Raw genomic sequence first — 13,596 nt, 5'->3', positions numbered from 1 at the left:
GGGGGATACTTTGAGAATTACATGGATATTGCTTGATCTTTTAATATGAGATCCACATTTTTTTTATATTGCTTATTTTTTAATATGGGGTCCGCGTTTTTTTTTTTACTTGAGTTGGAGGTGGACGACGAAACCACCTCTAAACTCATGCTTATATTTGTTTACCCCGGATTCGGATAATCAATTAAATTTGTAAGTGGGTATAGGATATGTGCTTTGATCTTGATGTGTGTTAAGTAGAGAAAATAAGTATTTGAGGGTTCCTTAGTAAAACGGCTACTGATGGCAGTTTGCTAATAATGTAAACGTTTGTGAATAATGTTAGATATTTGACGGAAGAAATGCAAGAATGATAACAACAGGCGGCCTCGGCCGAATCAAATATTGAGAGAGAAATTGTATAAATGAATTCTTCTACTACAAGTGTTCTTGGAAAGTAAAAGGAGCCAACCTCTTCAAAGGAGGGGGATGTGCTCTATTTATAGTGGCACTCCCATGGTTCTCATACAATATGAGCTAATAAAATAATAATAATAATAACAAGGACTGCCCTGCACGGATTTGGTGGGATTAGACTGACGGCGCCGTCTGACACACGCATGGTGGGTAGTTGACCATGACTGGACGTCACTGGGGCGTGGCTCGTCTGCAACGACCACACGGACAAACGGCCACTCGGGCTAACAGCCATGCGGACCAACGGCCACGAAAGCCCGAGTCCTCGGGCTCGGCCGTTTCAACGATGCAGAAGGCAGATCAGTTGGTGCCCTTGCTCAGCTTCGGCCCAGGCATTGTTTCGGTCAAGGGCGAATAGCATCGGGCGCATGCCTATTCCCTCCTCCGGTTCCCGTTCCACCGGTTTGGCTTACATCCGATTTTTACCGTATATAATATTATAGTAAGTATAAATATAAATATGATCTTAAGTATCGTCATCACATTAATTATGCCAAAATTCCAATTTCTTCACGCGCCACGGTATGTATATGTGTATTAGAATCGGAGCATCCTCTCCGTTTTAAATGTCCAACCTTAAGGATAGGGATTATTATAGTGTCCCACATGGGTTGAATGGTTTCCATATATGGTCTTACACAAATAACGATATTCATCTTATTAATCAACTTTTAAGATTGGGTTGTGCTTAATATATATTTTCTTTACACTGTGAAATCGAACGTCAGCTATCAATTTTAGAATAAAACTTACATTTTTTTTTTTTTTTTGTAAAGTTTCCCATATGGGAGTTTATTTAATAATTATTCATAAACCACTTAAAGTGACTACGTACTAATATTTATCATAACTGATCAGATAGAGCGAATACAAAATAATATATGATTTTTTTTTAGGAAAAACATTAATTTTTCTACTGTGAGTTTCTATACAGGATTGTTGGCCACCCCATGGGACCCACTCTATAATAGTATAATTTTTAAAAAATAAGGGCCCACTCTTCTATAATTTTAAAAAAAATAAGGGTCATTCTTCTATAATAGTAAAAATTAAAAAAAAAAACAAATTTAAGGTGGGGACTACGTGAAGAATTAGGAAACAATTGCAAGAAAAACAAAGTGGGATCCAAGTAAAGAAGTATTTAAATAATGATAATAAGTTCAGAAAATGGTAAAGATACGCTTAGAAAAAAAAAATTAAGAAGAAAAATTCAGGAAAAAAGAAATAACGATTTAAATTGAACACAAAAACCGCTAAAGAAGTCATAAAATCAAAACATACGTCTCACACAAATAATGAGGAATAACATCAAGAAGACGAAATATAAACGGTCTTCTATAATAGTAAATTATAAAATTAAAAAAAATTAATGTAGGGCCCACTCTTCTATAATAGTAGAAAATTTTTAAAAATAAGGTGAGGCCCACTCTTCTATGATAGTAGAAATTAAAAAAAAGACAAATTTAAGGTGGGGCCCAGTCTTCTATAGTAGTATAAATAAAAAAAAATTAAGGTGGGGTCCACATAAAGAATTAGGAGATAATTGCAAAAAAAAAAGGTGGGGCCCACGTGAAGATGTAGAAGACGTGCCCAAAAAAAAAAAATTAAGGTGGCGTGCACGTGAAGAAGTTGGAGAAAATTGCAACCAAAAAAAAAAAAATAGGACATTTGAATAATGATAATAAGTTCAGAAAGTGGTAAAGGTACGCTTAGAGAAAATTTAAAGAGAAATTTAGGAAAAAAAATAACGCATTAAATTGCACACATAAGCAGCTAAAGAAGTCATAAAACCAAAAGATTTAAAACTTATATCTTTAGGTATAAGTTTAGACACATACATCTCACACAAATAATGAGGAATAACACCAAGAAGGCGAAATATAAACGGTCAAGAAACGTATACACATATTTTCTTTTTTGTACTCCTATAGTACTAATATTCAATAGACAGAGAAAGTACAGGTAGGGATTAATTTTTCAAAAGTAGTTCTGAATATATTATTATCAAGCTTCATTTTTTAAAAGTTACTATTACAACTGATTACATTTTGTAGTTCTTGGGTGATATCTTACCTCACCAACTCAGGGGCGGATGTAGTAAGGCTCAAGGTGTTCACCCCCGGGCAAAAAATTACAGTGTATATTTAGGGTAAATTTTCTATGTTCATGTACATATATTGAATTTTGAACACCCCGAAAAAATGCAAAAGTTGGTTCAATTATTTTTCCGAACACCCTGATTGAAAATCCTGAATCCGTCACTACACCAACTATAATTCTATAATCAAATTAATAGAATATTGTTACAACTGATAAAATAAACTACTCGAATGTTTATTGCAGTACTGTTTAATATCCTAAAAAGAAACTAAGATGGGTATTACATTCTCAAAAGGAATTTTTCAATGTCTTAAGTTTCTAATTATATACGGAGCACCATAATAGCCAAAATAATTTATTAGTACATACTTATGATAGGTTAAGTAAAAAAAAAAAAGATAGAAATCTTATACCGCATCTATGCCCATGTTATATGACACAATATACATAATTACCATATGTATAAAAAGTTTCCCGTTTTAGCCTAGGGGAATGATAGTTCAAATGACATTTCCTTATTTAGAAGTATTTAAAAATTCAATAAGTTTGGAAATTCTGGTTCAAATTTGATTAACACGTAGTTTAAAAAGTGTCTATTAGCCTTTTTCTTAAATAAAGTCATATAAACTGAAACAAAGAAATAACATCATGGCACAGATTATTGAACCCGTGCTCCCAGAATTTCTATATTTACATACGTGACTTTCAAGAAATATTGTAGAATATATCAATTCTTTTTATAATTGCATAAAAATAAAATTAATAAATATATGTTGAGCCCATGCTGGCACGGACTCTGGTATCTAGTTAATATTATATATAAGTGTCCAAGAGGGATTAACACCGCAATGAATACTTGTACCAAAAGCTATATAAATTGTACACTTTAACTCACTACTTTTTTATCCCACGTGGACATATGTCATAGTACTGAATATTTATTTTCTTCTCATGTATATACGTATGCACTTCAATTTTAATTCTCTGACACATTTATTTCCTCCGTGCACTTTTACTTGTTCACTTTTGACTTTTCACGTTTTTTAAGAATTAATAAATGAAGTACTCCCTCCGTCCCATATTACTTGGCCACATTACTAAAAATTTCTAATATATATATAAGTGTCCCAGAGGGCCGAACACAACAACAAATTGTACAAAAAGTTGTCTGAGTTGTACGTCAAATTTGGACTTATTTCAATTGTACTTGGTTTCTTTCCTTTTTTTCCAGTTGTGGGTCCATTTCATTTAACAAGTACTACTACTTGGTTTGCCACCTATTCTCTGTACATGTGTACTCCACTTTTATGTTATCATATTTCTTTACTTCTACATTTCATTTTATTACTCTATTATAGAAAGCACGTGAAATTGTACTTTAAGCAGAGACAAACATGTGTACATTTCAGAAGTTTAACATTAATTCTACCTCTTGTGTGTTTACTTTTTAAGTCCCCACGTGTCTCAATTGTCTTTTCATTTCCTTCATTTGGCATATAATCCCTCTGTCTCAATTTAAGTGTCTAAGTTTGACTAGACACGAAGTTTAATAAATAAAGACAGACTTTTGAATCTTGTGATTCTAAATTAAAAATATGTATAATATAATAAAATATCCTTTGAATCTTGTGATTATAAACTTGACATGTAGAATATTTGAATTGTCAACTTACTAAATATAAAAAGAAGCGGACATAACCAAAATAAGATAAATTTTAACAACAATTGAGAAATTAAGGGGGGGAAATAAGAGGAAAAGAAACAACATACTACTTAGTGGTTCATATAGTTGGTACTCTGAATTTGAGATTTTCTTTTAATTTTTCTGTTTAAATTAAAATTTTGCTATTAATTTTGGTGAGTTTATTCTACAAATTTATTTGTTAATTAGATCTAACGCAGTGTCCCAATTGTCCTTTCATTTGGCATATACTCCCTGCATCTCAATTTATGTGTCCAAGTTTGACTAGACACGGAGTTTAAGAAATAAAGATAGACTTTTGAATCTTGTGGTTCTAAATTAAAAATGTGTATAACATAATAACATATTCTTTGAATCTTGTGATTATGAACTTGACATATAGGATATTTGACTCGTCAACTAACTAAATATAAAAAAAGGCGGACATAACCAAAATAAGACAAATTTTAACAACAATTGAGAAATTAAGGGGAAAAATAAGAGGAAAAGAAACAAATTATGGAGACTCACTAAGGAGGGCTGCTTGGTGGTTCATATAGTTGGTACTCTGATTTTGAGATTTTGTTGTAATTTTTCCTGTTTAAATTAGAGTTTTGGTATTAATTTTGGTGAGTTTATTCTACAGATTGCTTTGTTAATTAGATCTAACGCAGTGTCGCAATTGTCTTTTCATTTTCTTCATTTGGCATATACTCCCTCTATCTCAATTTAAGTATCTACGTTTGACTAGATATGGAATTTAAGAAATAAAGATAGACTTTTGAATCTTGTAGTTCTAAATTAAAAATGTGTATAATATAATAAAATATCCTTTGAATCTTGTGATTATAAACTTGACATGTAGAATATTTAAATTATCAACTTACTAGAAGCGGACATAACCAAAATAAGATAAATTTTAACAACAATTGAGAAATTAAGGGGGGAAATAAGAGAAAAAGAAGCAAAATATGGAGACTTACTAAGGAAAATCGCGGTATCCTTTGCAAAATATACAAACCTTAAAGACTAACTAAATTGATTAACTAAATTAATCATGTTGGGCCACGTGCATCGCATGAGCATAGTTTGCTAGTAACAAGCTATTGACCCACAAATAGCAGGAGCATGACTTGTCCAATGCGTTATATTTAGAGATAAGAGTCAAAAACACACATCAAGTATCATATTGTTTTGAGTTTCCTACCTGAACTATTAGGTGTGAGAGTTTTCTACCTAAAATATCACCAATGAGTTTGCAAAACACACCTCAACTATCAGTTGTTCACTTTTCCTACCTGAACTATGACCAACTAGTTTGCAAAACACACCTCAACTATCAGTTGTTCATTTTTAATGAGGTGTGTTTCAAACTAGTTAGTGATAGTTCAAGTAGGAAAATGAACAATTGGTAGTTGATGTGTGTTTTCAAATTAGTTGGTGATAGTTTAGGTAGGAAACTCTCACACTTAATAATTCAGGTAGAAAATTCAAAACAATATGATATTTGATGTGTGTTTTTGACCCGTTTAACTCTTACAATAATTTAGCACAGCAAAACAGTAGAATGTGAATGTAGTAAGCACCACCTAACACTTGCCTATATTATCATTACATTAAATTAACTTTTTACACGTGAGTATGTGTAATATTATTATTTGCCAATGTGGGCTTTCATTTCTCATCTCTTTCCTTTTGACCTTATCAAAGTTTTCCTTATTGCTTTTTTGGTCACAAACAGTACATATATTAGCATTATTCATTACATCATTGCCCAGTGCTTTTTCCATTAACTACAGACTTCAATTAAAACTGACACAGTAGGGATCTAATAGATTAGTTGGGTGGCTACTTGATGAGAGTTCGAATCTCTTTCCTCTACCCCTAACCCATATGTAATAAAAATAATAATTAAAACTGACACCCCTATATGGATGATAAATTAAATTAGGAATGCATTAGGTAAAATAGCTGAATTGAGCATTGATAATCAGACAAGAAAATTCACTGTATATAAAAATGTTTATAATATATGAAGTGCTTTATGAGGAAATAAGATCTCTTCTCCTCTTATAATTTGAATAGAAGAAAATGATCTAATGATATCATTTTTTTTTTTTATAACACTGTAACTAATATTACCCGAATAAGAACATTGGAAGATCCATTTCAATCAGCAACTGACCAGGTCATATCATTCTCAAAGATCCAATGACAAACTTCAATCTTCCCGGGGCCCGACCCCAAAACCATAAAAGCTCCATGATTGGCTCCCCATGCTGACGTGTCCACATGACAGATGGCAACACCATGGTTAATCTTGGCCTCGAATTCGGATCCAATATATCCGCTTCATAGACCCGAACCTTCGGAACCGAATGACTAATAAACTAAGTACGGAAACAAACTCTGATGACAAGATACTGATTTGGTTACTTTTCCACCGTTGATCCCTTTGACCGATCCAATGATGAATCATCTCCGGCATGGAAAATTTTCTTTAGCTCATTGATTTTTGAAGTAGAAAATGGTAATTTAGAGGCTATCACTCTAGGCAAGAATGATCTTTTTGGCATTTTATCTTGAATATCAGGCATTGGCATTATAGTTCCAGTTGTCAACATTTTTTCTCTGAAGAATTTATCTGGCTCAACCCATTTGCTATTCACATTTTTACCACTTGTTGTCACCAAAGAAGATGAAAGTTGATTAATGGTCTTGTTCTTGTAATCAGCAAATGTGGCAATTGATTTTACATACTGTTTGAAAGTTGTGTTCACACCATAAGTCTTGAATCCAATAGTTTGTACGCCATAATTCTGAAAATTTGCTCTGCCACTATTCGGATCATCCACGTATGATTTGAAACTGTCATCTCCAACATTAGACTTGTCTCGATAATTTATAAAAGTTTCAAAAGGAGCATTACCTAAGGCACCATAATTCTTGAAAGTGTTTTCTGGAACATTTCCATTAGACCCGTATGATTTGAACGTGTTGCCCCCGCCATTTTCTGATTCGCCATAGTTTGTAAATGTTGAGCCTATCACATTGGAATTATTAGCATAGCTGGTGAAATCGTTAACCGCACCGTTACTATTTCTTGCATAGCTTGTGAAATATTGGCTCCCGGAATTTGTATCTTTTGTATAACTCGGAGCCCAAGACTTTTGTAACCCCAAAATAAATTTTTGGAACTAAAATAATTCATTAAAAAAAAAAGAACGTAAATAAGCTTCACGCACAGATTATGTGCGCAAAAGGACCAAAGTGTAGTTTTACACTAAAGACCTTTTACGCACAGAATATGTGCGTAAAAGAGCCAAATATATCGGGCCCGTCGTTCCCCACTGGTCCCCCCGAATTCGAAAAATAAAACCATTAAAGGTCACTTTCCGAGGTCCTACGCGATCAAAAACATCGTTTTCTTGTTGATTTCCAACCCAAAAGTGGTATGTTGAAGTCTAGGAATAAGTTTCTTCGCAATAAAGCGGCGTATAATTCAATTCAAAAACTCAAAATCAAAACTTCAATTTAGGTATTTCACTACGATTTTTCTATTACATTATTAACCTAAGCATTACTATGTGGACGAAAAAAATACTTTTACGCACTTTTTTTGTGCGTAAAAGGGCTGTTTTCAGCCCGTTTTTAATTTTTTTTTTAATTTTTTTTCTTCATTTGTTGTTAATTGTTAATTTATTAACCTAAGCATTACTATTGTGTGAATATGGACAAAAAAGAAATTTACGCACTTTTTTTGTGCGCAAAAGGGCTGTTTTTAGCCCGTTTTTTCATTTTTTTTTTTTTTTTTTTGCTTAGTTGTTGTTAATTTGTCAATTGTTTATTAGTTGCTTATTTAGTATTTGGTAATTGTTAGATTAGTTATTTCAATTGTTAGACTAGCTAATTATTTTTCTTAGTTTTTGTTAAGCCAATTGTTAATTTGTTAATTATTTGATTAGTTAGTTTCTCGTTTTATTTAATAATTATATGCTAATTAATTTTTTATTATTTGATTAGTTAGTTAATTGTTTATTTATTAATTATATGCTAATTGTTTGCTAGCTAATTGTTAATTTTTTGATTTGTTAATTATTAATCTTCATGTCTTTAATTGTTAATTTATTTATTTGCTAATTAGAAATTGAAAATCCTTAGTTTAGGATTCAATCCTTTGTATAATTTCTCGATAAAAGATTACATAACTAATACTACGTATTAGAGATTAATTAAAAAAATAATGATTAATTTAAAATGCGTAAAAAATATACCACTTTAATCCTTACTTCATATATTAATGATTAATTTAAAATGCCTCAAATAGATAGGACACCACCATGGAGCCGGGACCCTTCGACAACGGAGAGGTACTTTATCTACAGCATGAGCATAGGTCCCAGTATGCATGGGATGCACCGGTATCCTCTAGTAGAGTGGTCCGTACCTGTTTGGGGGAGTCAACATAGGATATTCTAAAGGCTATTCCCCCACATCACCGTGTCATAGATATACTACGTCGTGGCGGTATCTACCGGTGCATCGAGGTTGGTCGGCTTGTGCACGATAGGGCTCTAGTGACAGCTATGATTGAGCGCTGGCGACCGAAAACCCATACATTTCATCTCCGCATTGGCGAGACTACTATCACCCTGCAGGATGTCGAGGTGATTTATGGTTTACAGATTGATGGACATGCATTGTATAGAGTGGAGCCTCCAGAGATGATGCCGTATCGCCAGGAGATGGCTAGGCTCACTAGTTTCGAGCCTCTGCAGGGGATATGCGTGGACGGAGTCGGTTGTTGCGATCCTCCCTCCATGCTCACTTGCGCCTCGTAGATCTGCAGCATCTGATTGGCGAGGCGACGCTACAGGCTGATGTTGACCGACGTGCTCGCTTATATCTTCTCATCATATTCGGGGGCATCATGTTCCCGAATACGTCGGGTGACGATATAAGCATTAGGTATCTGCTCTTTATTGAGGTCCTAGAGCAGCTGGGATGTTATAATTGGGGCGCCGCTGTCCTGGCTTACATGTACAGAGGATTTGATCAAGCCTTTATGGGCGAGAGGGTTGAGGTCGCTGCATTTAGCCCTCTTCTTCAGGTAATATATTTAAGTGTGTGTAGATAAAACACTAAATATATTTTTTCGAAATGATGACTGATAAATAATTTTTTTGATGACTATGACAAATATGGGTGTAGACTAAGTTGATACCTTTTCAGCCCATAGATGCTCACCCTCCCGATGACTATGTTGTTGAGGATATGCCATATGCGTGGAGATGGTCGCGAGGCCGTACCAGAGGTGTGGAGACGCACCATGTCATTCTCCCGTTAAGGGATCAGTTAGACCGCATGACGGCGCCCGAGGTAAGTTTTTTTTATTTAACATTAGTTTGTTATTTTTGTTAGTATTTTATTGTTAACTAGTTGAAATCCTCTTATAGGCTTTTATATGGACGGCGTATGATCAGATTTTGGGTCAGCTGCCGGCGTTTTGTAGGGCTGGTGAGCACATGTGGACTGCACAGTGTCCATTGATCCTTATGGACATCATTGAGCATCACGCACCCGACCGTGTATTACGGCAGTTTGGGCATGTGCAGAACATACCCGCGGCTACACATTGGGAGCACTACCACTACACCAGGGACGAGCGTTCGATCGACAATGCGGCATGGCGGGCGCGTATGCACTAGGAAGTCAATGCATGGAACGCGAGGATGACGACTCTAGCGGCGGTCGGACATGACACTCCGGTCCATGAGTACATGACTTGGTACATGCATATCACTCGCTCCTTGATTGCCAACCCCTCGACGCCGCGTCCTGATGGCCGAGGATATGCATCACTCTCAGGAGCGTACGAGGCGCTGGTAAGTTTATTCAGTCGTCGTCTTATTATGTATTAATTTATGAATTTATTCAATTCTTAAAATTTGCAAATATATTGAGCTACGGATGACTCTGATGATACGCCATGAGAGCATTTCCCTTACGGAGTCCACCGACCCCGGGATAGCGGCACAAATAGTTCATCTTATCGACACTGGTATGACACAAGCACATAAGTGGCATCGTGTCGATGAGGATGTACCAGAAGGTGTTCCTGAGGGTGGTCGGGCTGATAGAGGTGGGCGGGCTGGCAAAGATGGTCGGGCTGGCAGAGGTGATCTGGCTGGCGGAGGTGGTCGGGCTGGCAGAGGTGGTCGGGCTGGCAGAGGTAATCTGGCTGGCGGAGGTGGTCGGGTTGGCAGAGGTGGTCGGGCTGGCAGAGGTCTAGTAGATGAGCCTGACGATATAGCCCGTCAGGCTCCGTCGGCTACAGATACCCCTTCTTCTTCTAGGCCGTCGACTTCACAGAGACCTGGATATACGCCAGAGATGTTCCCACATTAAGATCCTTGGGCATCATTTCCGCAGGTGCCAGTTGGTGATCTACATATGGGAGGCGGAGATGAGGACTTGGATATTATTTTCGATGACTACTTTCTTCGTTCTACAACCGGACCTACGACACCATCTGCATCTCCGGCTCCGCGGGCCGCTCAGGAGCCCTCTCACATGCCATCTCAGGAGCCCGTCGACACACATGTTTGTTTTTTTACAATATAATAATGTATTAATTAATTATTTTATTAATCTAAACTAAATTATTTACATGTATTATAGGTTCATTCTTCTGCGCCTGTGGACCCGTCTCCGCCTGTCCAGATTGACCCGTCTCCACCTCCAGCTACAGCTCTGGGTAGCGCTCAGGAGACAATTGAGGAGCCAACTAAGGAGCCCTCTAACCAGCCATCTCAGGAGGCCGTCGACACACAGGTTTGGTTTTTTACAAAGAAATAATTTATTAAATAATTGTTTATATGTTATTTCATGTTTAGTTTATGAAACATTAAATTGTTTATATGTTATTTCAGGTTCATTCTTCTGCTCCCGTGGTCCAGTCTCCTCCGATTGAGTCATCTCCTGAGGCATCTACAGAGGCTACTCAGGTGGAGACCACCGCCGTCTCCCACATGAAGCATATTTTCACCAAGGGCCTGAAGAAGGGAAGAAAGGATGATCATGGCATAGATCATCCTGTCATTAAGAGGAGGAGAGAGGATCCTGATGATAGTGAGGGTGGTGGGGTTGGCCTTAGGCGTTAGGAGATTGTGTATTTGTAAATAAAATGTACATTTTATGTTAATATTATATATATTTTTGGGTATTTTTTTTTTAATGATAATTAGTTATTTTAGTATTTATTGCCGATTATTAATAACTCATGCGACGTCATAGATTAATTAAAACCTTATAAAATATGACAATTAAACTTAAAGATAACAAGTTTCCAAACTTACTTCGGAGCACTTTACAACCCCTAAAACGACGATCCAAACATATATATATATATATACTTGATGTAATGAGACGACATTATTGTACGCTAAAAAAAATATTAAGTTCTATATAAAATATTTATATTCCGATGTTTTGAAATGTGACTAATCTTCGGTCAAAGTACCAAAAAAAACTTAAAGATAACAAGTTTCCAAACTTACTTCGGAGCACTTTACAACTCCTAAGATGACGATCCAAACATATAGGTATACCTGATGTAATGAGCCGACATTATTGTACGCTAAAAAAAATATTAAGTTCTGTATAAAATATTTATATTCCGGTGTTTTGAAACGTGACTAATTTTTAGTCAAAGTATGGAAAAAAGCTTAATTTTCAGTTTGATTTCCAAAGAATAAAGGCTGGGGTGGGGTATTTGGCTCTTTTACGCACATATTCTGTGAGTAAAAGGACTTTAGTGTAAAACTACACTTTGGTCCTTTTACGCACATAATCTGTGCGTGAAGCCTATTTACGTTTTTTTTTTTTTAATGGGTTATTTTGGTTCCAAAAATTTATTTTGGAGTTACAAAAATCTTTGGCTCGTATAACTCGTAAAAGATTGCTTTCTTCCCACTCCCTCAGTTGAGTAGGTGGTGAACCGTAGATTAGGCACGTTGACATTTGGGGCGTAGTTCTTAAACTCGCCAATGTCACCGCATCAAGGCCTGTGAAAACGGATGCAATGCTGAGTCAATGAAGTCATCCAAATGAATACTTTTTACCCGGTGCATATAATCACTCAAATTGCAATAAATATTTAATTTTGAACACGTATTTTCAAAAGCATAATACATTCAGTGATAAGAACATAAAGGTTGAACAGATCAAATTTAAATTCCTAGCTCTGACCGACCCATGGGTGAACACACGTTATGCCAATATATAATAGTATGTTAAAAACACACACACACAACTATACAAATATCAAAAATGACACAACTTGACACGAAGATCTCCCTGGCTCGATGGTGAAGCACGTCGCTTGCAAATTGCAATTTCTTGGAAGTATTAGTAATTTACGTGTGATACTTATTAATATGATTTGAATAGTGTTTCGTTGATTAACGATTTGTTCACTTATTTAAATGTCGACTCTGCTTGCAAAAAATCATGAATTCGCCACTTGACTGACCTGTGCCATAATTATTGAAGCTTTGATCAATCACGTTGCCATTTGGCGCGTAGGTTGAAAATTTGTCATCATGGCCAGCACCACCTCGGCTAAATTGATGGAAAGAATTAACCGGGAGGGTGTCCTTCTCGGCATATTTCTTGAAACCATCAAAACCACGTGGCATTTTGGATCCATAGTTGGTGAAATTCTTGCTCATGTAAGAAGAAAATTGCACATCTTGGCCATGTTTCTCTAGACTTGATAAAATATCAGGGAAACATAGAAGATTTGCGGAGGAGCAAATTGATTGAATTTCCTTTGAGAGATAATCTTGATTCCCTGCTAGCTTTGAGTATGTTGCAAATTGTGCAGCATTTAATGGCGAGGCTTTATTTAGAAGAAACCATGGTTTAGGCAGTTGATTTGAAATTTGTTTTTTCCAGTAACGGATCGAATAAGCTTTTGGTGTAAAAGGGTTTACAAAGTTGCCCGAGCTTTCACTGTTTCCGGCCACAACCACCTGAATGCTACCAATCACTGCCACATTTTTATGCAATGTCTTATTCCAGTTACTTTTAGTGCACTTCCAAAACCAATCTGGAAGTCATTAACTGAACTCGAGAATTGTGCTCAACAGTATTACGGGAGGATCATTTAATACAAATGGAACAAAATATTCCTCTAATCTTATGTTAGTTGCAACGAATACTTCCACCCGGTCTTTTTTATTCGATGGAGCACTTACCGATTCATTTGCCTTATGAAGCAAGGATTTGTGGGCCAGTTCAATACCGATGGATGTATCGATTTGCAAGGTATAAGAATTTATTATCTGTATCTTCAT

At 35.8% G+C, this 13,596-nt stretch overlaps 1 pseudogene; it reads right to left on the bottom strand.

Annotated features, from left to right (window-relative positions):
• Window positions 1-6,207: 6,207 nt before the first annotated feature.
• Window positions 6,208-13,596, bottom strand: LOC132639711 (polygalacturonase-1 non-catalytic subunit beta-like; annotated as a pseudogene).

This window comes from Lycium barbarum, chromosome 5, assembly GCF_019175385.1.
Source record: "Lycium barbarum isolate Lr01 chromosome 5, ASM1917538v2, whole genome shotgun sequence".
NCBI classification, from domain to species: domain Eukaryota; kingdom Viridiplantae; phylum Streptophyta; class Magnoliopsida; order Solanales; family Solanaceae; genus Lycium; species Lycium barbarum.
This window is presented reverse-complemented; position numbering and strand designations above follow the sequence as displayed.